Source organism: Anastrepha obliqua, chromosome 1 (assembly GCF_027943255.1).
Source record: "Anastrepha obliqua isolate idAnaObli1 chromosome 1, idAnaObli1_1.0, whole genome shotgun sequence".
Lineage (NCBI taxonomy): Eukaryota > Metazoa > Arthropoda > Insecta > Diptera > Tephritidae > Anastrepha > Anastrepha obliqua.
In genome coordinates this window covers 24770829-24783106 of record NC_072892.1, presented here as the reverse complement: position 1 = coordinate 24783106, position 12278 = coordinate 24770829, and the positions used below count along the sequence as shown (strand labels likewise).

At 36.0% G+C, this 12278-nt stretch overlaps 1 protein-coding gene across 1 annotated transcript in view; it reads right to left on the bottom strand.

The window, feature by feature from the left end:
• The window catches only part of LOC129238035 (FERM, ARHGEF and pleckstrin domain-containing protein 2), a 114889-nt gene that overhangs the window by 10817 nt on the left and 91794 nt on the right, over positions 1–12278 (bottom strand). The gene's annotated exons all lie outside the window — the stretch shown is intronic.

Sequence of the window (12278 nt, the reverse complement as noted above, 5' to 3'; positions counted from 1 at the left end):
CACATATAAAAGTAATTTAAAAAAAATTGTTTTCGGTAACTAATCAGGCCAGCCCTCCAGTTTGGCATAAAATACTGAGCCAATAAACTAATCTAACCTATAAAGTGCAACACTCCGTGAGATGAGCTACAATTCGATATTTTTATCGCAAATTTTGGTGTTTTTTATCACAAACTTGCATTTAATTTTTTCACTTACGAGCTCCAAATTCATTTCGCCTAAAAGAGGGAAATAACTCGTGAATATTTTCGGCGATGATTTATTACGATTTGCGACGTGGATTATCGAGACATGAGTTGATGATGTTGAAGCACCATATTGAGCCACTGTGACACGCTGGTACAACGAGTTCCAACGTGACCGTCGATGCCCGCAGATTAAATATCTCGGAGACTGTACAAAAACGGTTGTTGTGCCAGAACAATCGATGTTATGCGTTAATTGATAAAGGTAACCTTGGGCAATAGTGGAACCACCACACATTCAAAATTACATGAGCACTTGATCGTCAAGAATATTTGTTCTCGTTGGATAGCGCATAATTTGGCAATGGCCCAAAAGAAGTGCTCGTGCCGATTGATGTAAAGAAAAGTTGAATAAATTCAGCCGCGGTGATTCAACGCTCATCTAACCTATCGTAAAAATGTCGAATCTTGGATCTATGCATATGAATCGGAAACAAAACACCAATCGTCAGTGTGGGCGTTCTAAGCCGAACTTGATTCAAGAAAAGTGGTTGCGCGGAAGACGCATCTCAAAGCAAATGGTAGCTTGTTTCGGAAGTGTTTGGAGAATCTGGTGATGTCGTAACTGTACCACTAGAGCAACTTAAAGCAGTAAATTTTTAGTGGTACACAACCATTTGTTCGTGAGAAATTTACGGAGAATTAAGGGAAACCAACCGCCGAAAACGACCACCGTAGCCGAATGGGTTGGTGCGTGACTACCATTCGGAATTCAGAGAGAACGTAGGTTCGAATCTCGATGAAAGACCAGAGTGAAGAAAAAGCTTTTTCTAATAGCGGTCGCCCCTCGGCACACCTCTGAGTGTATTTCTGCCATGAAAAACCTCCTCCGTTCGGAGTCGATTAGAACCTGTAGGTCCTTCCATTTGTAGAACAACATCGAAACCCACGCTACAAATAGGAGGAGGCGCTCGACCAAACACTCAAAAAGGGTGTACGCGCCGAAAATGAATCATCTTTCGTTCCCATGAAAGTCGGTTTTACGTTACCAGAACGATCCGAATTTATATCCGGCCAAAGACTGTCACTCCATCAGCATTCTCCATATATCTACTGGGAATGTTTATGCTGCTACAACAATAACAACGAATCATCTTTCGCCAAAACAATGCGAGCTCTCACGTATCGGCTCACACAAGCGAGTTTTTTGGGCACACAAATGGTGGAATTAATGCGTCATCTGCCTTACAGCACTGCTTTGGCACGTAATGATTTCGTTTTGTTTCCGAAAATCAAAAGCAAGATGTGAGGCCAACGTTTTTCAACGTCTCACGAAGCCGTTGAACTCTTTAAATAGCTCGTTTTGGAGGTACCCACTTCGGAGTGGCAAAAGTGCTTTGAAAAATGGTTTAAGTGAATGCAGAAGTGTAGTGACTTTCAAGTAATGAATATGCATTTAGTGCGTTTTCCCTATTGGGCTTTGTTGGCTTGGTCAAGTTGTCCAAAAGCTCCGGTCTAAAAGCATTCGATAAAGTACCAGCTGGTAGCAGAGGAAGAGGCTACCAGCTGGTACCGTATCGAAGGCCTCCTCTCTGTTGGAAAGATCGGGTGGAGACACACTTGGCTTCCCTTGGTGGCACCGGTTAACACGAGAAAGAAACGACTGGCGCGGTTTGTTAATGTTAAACTCACGCCAATCAAGAAGAAGAAAAAGAAGACGATTATTGGGCGCAAAATATAAAAGACAACCCTCGTTTTTCAAAATTCCCCTGCTAGCGTTACACTAAAACGATATCAATTGCATTGATTATTGAATTTCTTTATTTATTTCATGTAATCATTAATGGAATTCTTATTAAGTTTGTAACATTTGTTTTAATTTGAAAGTGTTTTGAGTTTTATTTAATTTTTATGACAATATCTATGTAGTGTAGTATGTATGTATGTTTTTAGTCCAGTCGTTACGAGTTTCGAATTCACGAAAGGCGTAAGAAAGAGAATTATGTACGTAGAATGGCGTATTAGCTATTAAATTTGGTGAATTTGCAGATTATAAGGTGGCGCCAAATTAATCACCCAAATTTGTTTTTGTATAAATTGTTTACTAAATAAGAAAACTGATTTTGGGTGATGGAGATTTCTGTTTTGATTATTTATTGCATGTCTGTTTGTATACAAGGTGGCACAAAATTAACCACACAAATTTGGTTTTGAATAACTTTTTCACTAAATGAAAAAACAAAACTGATTTTGAGTGATGAAAATCTTTATTTAGATTATATATTTTTTTACGCACCCCATTGCTTATATGTTTGTATACAAGGTGGCGCAAATTAATCACCCAATTTTGGTTTTGAATAACTTTTTTACTAAATAAAAAAACAGATTTTGGGTGATGAAAATCTTTATTTTGATTATTTATTTTTTTATGCACCCCATAAGGTGGGACAAAATTAATCACCCAATTTTGGTTTTGAATAACTTTTTCACTAAATGAAAACCCAAAAATTATTTTGAGTGATGAAAATCTTTATTTAGATTATTTATTTTTTTACGCACCCCATTGCTTATCTGTTTGTATACAAGGTGGCGCAAAATTAATCACCCAATTTTGGTTCTGAATAACTTTGTCACTTAATGAAACAACAAAACTGATTTTGGGTGATGAAAATCCTTTTTTTGATTATTTATTTTTTTATGCACCCCATTGCTTATATGTTTGTATACAAGGTGGCGCCAAATTAATCACCCAATTTTGGTTCTGAAGAACTTTTTCACTAAATGAAAAAATAACAGATTTTGAGTAATGAAAATCTTTATTTTAACTATTTATTTTTTTATGTGCCCCATTGCTTATTTGCTTGCATACTACAGCTGTTTGGTTCACAAGTGTCAAATATGATTGACGTACGTAGCCATTTGCAGAAATTATAAATCTTTCGATAGAGTGATTTGCGCCACTTTGTATGCACATGTATATCTACGTACATTTCACTTTTATACAAAATTTTCATTGGCATATGAATAACTGCAGACACTGTTGAAATTTGTTAACAATTCGAAAATTGCGAATTTGCCACACTAAATAGACTGGACTATTTGAAATAATTCTATTTCTGTGCTTTGTTTTGCTTAATACGCTTAAATGCATAACTGACATTTTATTTTAGCATTATAATGTTTTTTGTTTTAGAAGTTTCACGTTCATTAAATCTATTTTTTAATTCATTTGTTCTTTGTTTTTTTTTGTTTTTCTCTTTTAATATGCACCAAAATTTAACTATAGGTATGTATGTATGCGTGTGCTTGACATTACCTGTAAACTACGAACAATAAATTTCATGAAATTCTTAACTACTAAATACTGACAAGAAATCATAAAATTTGGCACAGTTATCTTAAAGTACGACGATCATAATTAAATGGTTTTTTGATTAAAAAATTTTGATTACCTTTTGCCAATTTTCAAATCATTCGGGATTTTTAATTTCATTTTCATCGTTTTATCACGAAATTTCTTTTCACTAAACGAAAATTTAATACATTCAGAGATTGTTGCAATTTATATAAAACCCAATTTAAAGGATAGCATTTTGCAACATCACAACAAGATTTTTGAATTACCGAAAATTACACGAAAATACATCAATTAATACTTTAATGGTCACATTTATTGTACATAAATACATGTATATATGTATACGTATGTGTAGGTATTTTTGATTAAAAAAATTAAGGGAGTGCTTTTTTCGCCCCTAAGTGCAAATTAATAACAAGAGATATATGTATGTATGTATGTATGTATGCGAGTCGCAGTATGAGCTTTCCTTTCCGTTAATTTTGCGCCATACTTTTTGTATTGCCCAGACTTGTTCTGCAAGCCGTACGAGGTGGAATCAGTGCGATTTACAAAATCTATTTCGGAGATTTCTTAACAAAAGGACAAAAATTTGGCAATAAATCGTGGGATATGACGTAAATTATGTGTTTCCGGCAGTTTCCATTTGCACAATTTTTTTATTTCATAGCAAATATTCAAAATGCAAAATATCGCAAAACGCACCGACTTCAAATCGTACGATTTGCAGAATGTGCCGGTTACCAAAATAAAATTATAACAGTTATTGCACTCATATGTAATTGTGTAGTTCGCTAATTTTCGGCCAACTTCGAAACCACGTAACTGTGCGTAATTTCAAATTTTAATTTAATAACAAAATTGAATTTATTAATTTAAATTAACTCAAAGCAAAAAACCAACAGCCACTAATATACTCGTACGTCGTCGAGTCATCATGCGTTAGCGAGTGGCGAACAGATGGAGAAACTAGTATAAATAAACATATGTTGGCAGCACTGGAAAAGAACGGACAAAAATTACATTTCTTTAGAAACACTCACTGACAATTGCCGTTTCCATGACCAATCCACGGGACTCCAATGCACCCTCTCTTTAAATGCAGCGCCATAGCGCGGAAAAGGTTGAGACATCTCGGTCATTTGCCGCCGGAAGAAAGGCAGTCCAACCCAGCTCTATCCTGAGTTTATTAAGGGAACTGGATGAGGTACTGTGATGAGCAGAGGGCAGATGAGCAGGTTGAAGTGCAAGCCTCGAAGAAAATCTATCTATCTATCTTAGAAGCACTTAATGAATATTAGTAAGTCCGCGTTCATACAGAGACACTTTTGTGGCTTCAACTTTGCGAATTTTCTTTTGTGGTTGTTGTTGTAGCAGCTTACTAAAATACGATTTTCTTTTCGTGTTGCCTGTCTTTTCCGTTGCTAGCAATTGTTTTAGTCTTTAGTCTGCAACCGACAACAACATTGAGAATAACGAGGAACACCAAAAGCATGTTGATCGAACATGAGCAATTTGGTGCTCGTTTCATTTCCCCGTTTCTCCCCTCTTCCACAACTTACGAGTTGAAGCAACCAAAAAAAAAAACAGCAAACGTTTTTATGTATGAACGCGCTCTAAGCTCTAATAAGCTTGTCGAATATCAGAAAAGAAATTTGCCAGCATTGAAAATAGTGAGTTATACCTAAGGCAAATCTATTAAAATGATCAAAACTCTTGAAAGTTTCAGAGTGACCTTTTCTAACTATAACCTTTTTTAGTATGCTTCACAAATTCTAAATGGGATTGCGATATGGACTCTGTGCAGACCAATCTTAACAATAAATGCCGCCATCTAGACCTCATTTTGTAATAACCTAAGCTTTATGTTTCGGGTCATTATCCTACACGAAGACTATATGTCCTGGTTTACAACCAAATTTTGCCAGGCTTCGGAAGTATGCGTCTCTTAGAATTTGAATATAATTTTCTGCTCTCATGACACATTAATTTTCCGTATAATTTCCCACTTTATTTCTCTGCAAACTTCGCCAAATCATGAGAGCCGGATTTCAATGTCTTTTGTTGTGCCATGACTAAACTTGGCCAATTGATTCCAGTCTTTTGATTTTTGTTTTACTTGTCTGTTGTCTGTTGATTTTATTTTGTGGGAAAAGACTGAGTAACAAGCTACCAGAAGAAGAAGAATAACAAGTTTCCATTACTGCCCGTCCCAATTATTGGGCTCCTCGGCAAGTTGTAGGCACTGAGCTCGCTGTTTGTCTGGAGCAAAGACTTCAAAACTTTAGTTTTTGTCTTCATATCCGCTGGAAACATTTACTTCATATAACGGTATCTATCATACCTTACATGATCCAAATATGGATAATTATGTTACCTGTGCAAGTTTGCGATTGGAGACAAATGTATGACAAACTAGCTTTTAATGAACGCTTTTGCAAGTCACTGTATATACGAGTATCTATATGAGGGAATACACAAGGTGGCACAAAATTAATCATCCAATTTTGTTTTTGAATAATTTTTTTTTACTAAAAAAAGAAGATTTTGAATGATGGAAATCTTTATGTTGATCTTAAAGCGCTTCATTGCTTGTCTGCCCTTTTTCTATACTCAAGAAAACAGTTTCACCAACCTTTGGATTGTCTCCTCATTCGAAGAATTATTTCATGACAAGTTTTAATAACTTGAGCGCGTTGAAACATAAGAGACCCCCTCCCTTAAATTCGTTTGAATGCTTTCTCCAATTGAAGGAGGAGAAGAATTATACTGAAAGCGATTTGGTTTAGTAAGTTTCTATTAAAAACGAACAGACAACTTTTTACAACTTTTTTTAGTTTATTAAATTTTTTCTTTTGTAACTTAGGCAGTTCATTGAATGCTTGATAATTTTAACTTTAGATAACTGCAAAAAAGCAGTTAAAGATGCATACACACATACATACATATGGGTTTTATTTTAAGTTCACTTCGTTCCAACTGGAATATGGAGAAAAAATTGAAAGCGAATTCATGGAAGGTGACTTCGCTAGAGCAACAACAACCTTTTCATGTATGTACATATTTTGCTTTTGCAATTTGATACTCTGTAGTTGGATTGTCGAAATTTCAATGCGAAGTTAAACAAATAAATCAGGTAACAACAACAAAGAAACAGGGCACTAGAAAATAGCAAAAAAAAAAAACAAATCAGCGCTATAGCGAACACTCTGTGGATTCGTCTTTTTTTGACGACATAATTTTACATGATATTATATATTAATATTATCATTAATGCATTTAAAATGTATAAGAATTAAGGTATTTTTGATTATCGATTTAAAGAATAAAAAATAAAATTTAAAAGCTGCGATGCATTTTGATACACTATGTACCTTGTATAGCTTTTTTTTGTGCATTTAGATATACGAAAATATTATAGAAATTTTTTTCGTTTGATTTTTCGCGAAATGAGTAATAGGCTACCAGCTAAAACTGGGTTACATTTTCCAAAAATTACAGACAGCACAAATACAGTCTAGTTTCATACACTTTTTTTTCTTATCTTAAGCATTAAAATTCATGGAAATTATTATACAAACAATTTGGAAGATTTGTGGTATTGTAGATGCTGAACTTTCATAGGAAGCTCATTATTTTTTGGCACACATATGGTTTGCCATAACAAGAGGCATAGTATTTGTTACCTTTACAACAAAATTAACAACAACCTGCTAAAAAGTTAGGTTAAATTTGGCACGCCATTTAAAATATTTATACAACTTTTGCATTCATTAAATTTGGCAACTTATGCGTACGAGTATTATACAAGGTGGCGCAAAATTAGTCATCCAATTTTGTTTTGAATAATTTAAGAACAAAAAATTAGCTTGAGTGATGGAGATCTTTATTTTGACCTTTGCAGCTGTCACTGTTCACAAGTATCAAATATGATTGCCGTGCACGCCATTTGCAACAATTATAAATCTTCCGATAGGGTGATTAATTTTGCGCCGCCAAATGCTTAGATTGAGCATCATCTCATCGGTTTCAAAGCTTAAATAAGTTCTTATTCTAAATCTTTCAGCCCTTTAACACTATACTTCTTTTTATGAATTTATTGCTGACTATGGACCAAACACAGTCACATACGTAGAATATGGAAAGTGTGCCCCGAAATACACGATATTTCCTAAAAAGTCACAACTATTTGTGGGGTTTTCTTCTACGGTTTTTTTATCGTTACGTTGCAACTAAATCCATTATTTTACAATATAAGCCAACAAAATCATCAATCAGCCTTATCGTGCATTTCACATCGGAATAAGCGACATATTCGAAAATTGTAATAGTTTTTTGCAATTTTTCCCATGCGAAATTCAGGTAAGAAAAATACAAATTTGCGAATTTTTTTCATAAGAGTAGCATTTACATACACATACGAACATCTCGTGAAGCTTCTCGTCCAATTAGTAAGCGTCAGAATATTCCACTGTCTGTGCTTCAATTGCCAACTTTGAATATAACTTAGTTAGGATAGATTGATTTTATATAAGGATGAAGGTATGGCTTTGGTTCTTTAACTAAATTTTTAATAAACGTAACTCTGATCCGGTCGCATTTGTCAATGGTAATGACGGTTAGTTAATAAATCGTAATAAAATATAAACAGCTGTATTTTAAAATATTCCGCTAATACTAATATATACAGTAAATGAAAATAAAACAGGGATCCTCCATGTAGCGCACAATGACATGAAAGGCAAACTGAAATAGGCATTAGAAAGAGAGCACCACTCACATTGCACGCCGCTGTTGTTAATTTTACAGATATTGCAAATATTTCTACTTTTTTTGTGGCTTTGTCATTGCATGGAGTTTATTAAGAGAATCCCGCTAATATTTGTTACAACTGAATATCAGTGAAGTAAAAATTATTTTCCGCATTGTTCAAGCATAAAAAGTGTACGTAAGTATGGCGTAGCCGATTACTTACTTTTCATGGTTTTACTAGTTAAAAAGTGTTTGTTTAAGTGCCTAGTTTTCATTATGACATTTCTTTCATTCTACACCTGGGCATTGTTTCATTGGCAGGCATGCCAGTCGACTGGGAGCACCCTATAACGACTATTGCCGAAGCTGTAACGACATTGAAGAAGAAGAGACTATAGAAAACTTTCTATGCGTGTCCATGGCTCTGGATAGAAGAAGGTTAAATATTTTAGGAAAAAGTTCCCTGAATAACTTGGCAGAAGTATATATATAATTGGCGCGTACACCCTTTTTGGGTGTTTCGCCAAGCTCCTCCTCCTATTTGTGGTGTGCGTCTTAATGGTGTTTCACAAACGGAGGGACCTACAGTTTCAAGCCGACTCCGAACGGCAGATATTTTTATGAGGAGCTTTTTCATGGCAGAAATACACTCGGAGGTTTGCCATTGGCTGCCGAGGGGCGACCGCTATTAGAAAAATCTTTTTCTTAATTTTGGTGTTTCACCGAAATTCGAATCTACGTTCTCTCTGTGAATTCCGAGTGGTACTCGTAGTCACGCACCAACCGATTCGAGTACGGCGGCCGCCAGCAGAAGTAGCTAATATAAAAATAACAAGCCTTGTTAGATATATTAAAGCCACAGGTGGGTTCAATGAGGACAAGGTAGAGTGAGGGGAGGGGACAGCCCTGGTGGTATCACAATGAGTCTACAGCAGGCCTAGGTGTGTCAACCGACAACCACTATACCTACCTACCAACACCTGTTATTTTTGATTTGAAGCTATGGCAAAATGTTGGTATATAATTGCCGCGTACACCTCTGTTAGATAGATGGGTTTTATGATGGTGAAAAGATTTCAAATGTGACCTCTTTAACAAACCATTCATTATTCGGCTCTGAGCGAATTTGACAGAATCAGGTGATGGGCAGACGTCACTTGAGGTGTGTTTCCAAAAACTGAAATTTCGTTGGTGATATACGAAAAAAAAAACAACCAATAGCACTTCGTTGTCGACTGAACAACGTTTGATTGGACGAGTGTGTGGTGTGAATACATGTGAAATGATCGCGCGGAATTCGGCTGCCGAATCCCCAAGTGACGTGCAGCCAAAGTTCCCCGCACAATTTTCTTTTCCCCATAGCTAAATAGCAAACCTGGTAATCTATCAACCTTGCAGTGGTGTGGCAGTCGAAGTTACTCTCACAATTTTATATTTTATCAAAGCGGATGACCAAACCGGGTAATCTATCATCATTGGCATCAAATTGTAAACAGAAAAATAAGCATTGCCAGATCGTATAAGTTCTATACATATTGTTTTTTTTGTTTTTCCTTTTAGAAATACATAATTTTTCTTTATATATTCTTTTTTTCTGTACAAAATATGCCCCGAAAAAAGGTATTTTTAGAGATCTTCCCTGCAAAAAGAAGTTTCTAAATATAAAATTATAACGCCACATCGGTGTAGTAGTTACGCACTTTTTTTTAATAGGGGTCACCATTCTCCCTTCTTGATAAAACCCATCTACATACCTTTCGGATGCGGCATACCTTTCGCTAGCACTAACCTCATAGGCGTGAAATTTCGCCAGGAACACGCATTTGGCTTGCTGTGTAATGTTGCTAGCAGCATTGATTATCAACTGAGAAGAAACGTCAAGTTCATGAGCATCGCCCCAGATGCAATTGGTAAATTTTGGTAAGAAATATGTTTTTAACAAATTAACACACATAAATATTGACACAAAGCAATATAAAGATTTGCTTACACTCTTTGCGAAGACATTTCGCTCCAAATGTCATAACTTCGCAGTCCTCGAACTCAGGCACTTCATTCGCAAACGAACAGTCAGTTTTCTCTCAATTGAAATGTCATGTGCTTGTGAACAAATGTTGCTGGCATGTTGCGCGCTGTTTTCACGTACTACTTTGCCGTGAGATACATAGGAAATTTCACGCATATTTCATGGCAATGCAATTTGTACGGATTTTGACAGCCATTTCACGTGAAATACGAACTTAGCAGTATGCTAAAACCATAATATTCCTAAATTTGTGGAACTGCAACACGTAGACTACAAATCGCAGGAAAAGCTCATCTATGCAAATACTTAATAACGGGAGTAATATACAATATTAGGTGCGCAACTAAGTTCCAGCTGTTTGTCAATTGAAGCCGCCAGCAATGGGTGCTAGTCGATTCGAACATAACCTAAACGTCATAAACCAAGCTCTGACATATGATAAACAAACTGCTTCGACACATTAGTTTTTTGGTATCATATACTTTTGGTGTTGTGAAAATGTCTGATTTTGTCCCGAATAATCGTCATTTGCGGGAAGTGTTGATTTTCCTCTTTCATTCGAAAAAAACGGCAGCTGAAGCGCATCGAGAGCTACAAAAAGTTTATGGAGATGCTGCTTTAAGTGAAACAACGTGCCGAGATTGGTTCCGTCGCTTCAAGGACGGTGGTTTTAATGTTGACGACCCTCCGCGTGAAGGAAGGCCAAAAAGCTTCGAAGACACTGAATTGAAGGCATTGCTCAATGAGGATCCGTGTCAAACACAAGAAGAGCTTGCTTCAGTATTAAGAGTTACCCGCCAATCCATTTCCAAGCGATTGCATGCTTTCGGAATGATTCAGAAACAGGGGACTTGGGTTCCTTATGAGTTAAAACCAAATAAACTTGTATTTTCATAAAAAAAAAACGAGAACTTAGTTGCGCACCCTCAAATAAACTTTCCCACGACAGTTGGTTCTATGCTAGCGGAACGACCACGAATTTATATACGGCCAAGGGGAGTCACCCCAACAGCATTCCTCAAACATTTATGGGGAATGTTTATGCTGTTACAACAACAATAACAATTTAAATAAACCACTACAAGAAAATCACGAAAGTTCACGAACCGGCTAGCAGCAAAAACCAAGCGAATGAAATACTAAAGCTAGAACATGAATTCGCCTTGACATCCGGTGACAAGACAGAAGTTGCCTGAAGATACGAGTTGCCACATTTAGATATTACGGTATGTATTAAGCACGTGTATATAAACAGAAGTGCATGCACACAAAATAATTAGTTTCAAGTTGAGCTTTTTTTTGTTTTTTTTTTTGTTTTATCCGAAGATACATAGATACCGTCAACATAGACGGAATGCACGATTCATAAGTTGAGCGTGTGAACGTGTATAGGTGAAGTAAATTGTTTAAGCATTCAAATAAAATGAAGCAAGCAAGCTGTGTTGCCATTAGTTTGTGACTTTTATTTACCAATCGGGTGATCGAACTCGGAGGAGTCATAGAGAGACGTTTATGTGGAGAAAAACGTAACAATATGTTATGGTAACGGCAGGCTAATCACCTACCCAGCCAGAAAGCAAAATAGATTGACGAAACCAATGCAAGACTGAGTCTTGTCGAGGCCCTACTATGCTCCCGAGTGGACTGAATAAGAAAAAAAAATGTTATGTCGTATTCAAGCCGTCATATGGAGCCAAAGGCAGTTGTAAGACTGAATTGTGTTTATTTTTTAGTTTAAAAAAAGCTGGCTTTTAAAAAAAAAACACTTTTCCATGCACTTTTTATGAGACCTAGTATAGGTCATAGGGCTGACTAAGTAGATATTATAAATGACGAAGCGATGTTCACAATTGTTTGTACAACAACAATTTTGCCACCATTTGTAGATACATAATTTTTTACATTTGTTGGAATTTAAAATATTTTTTAATATTTAAACAATTTTCGTTAAACAAAC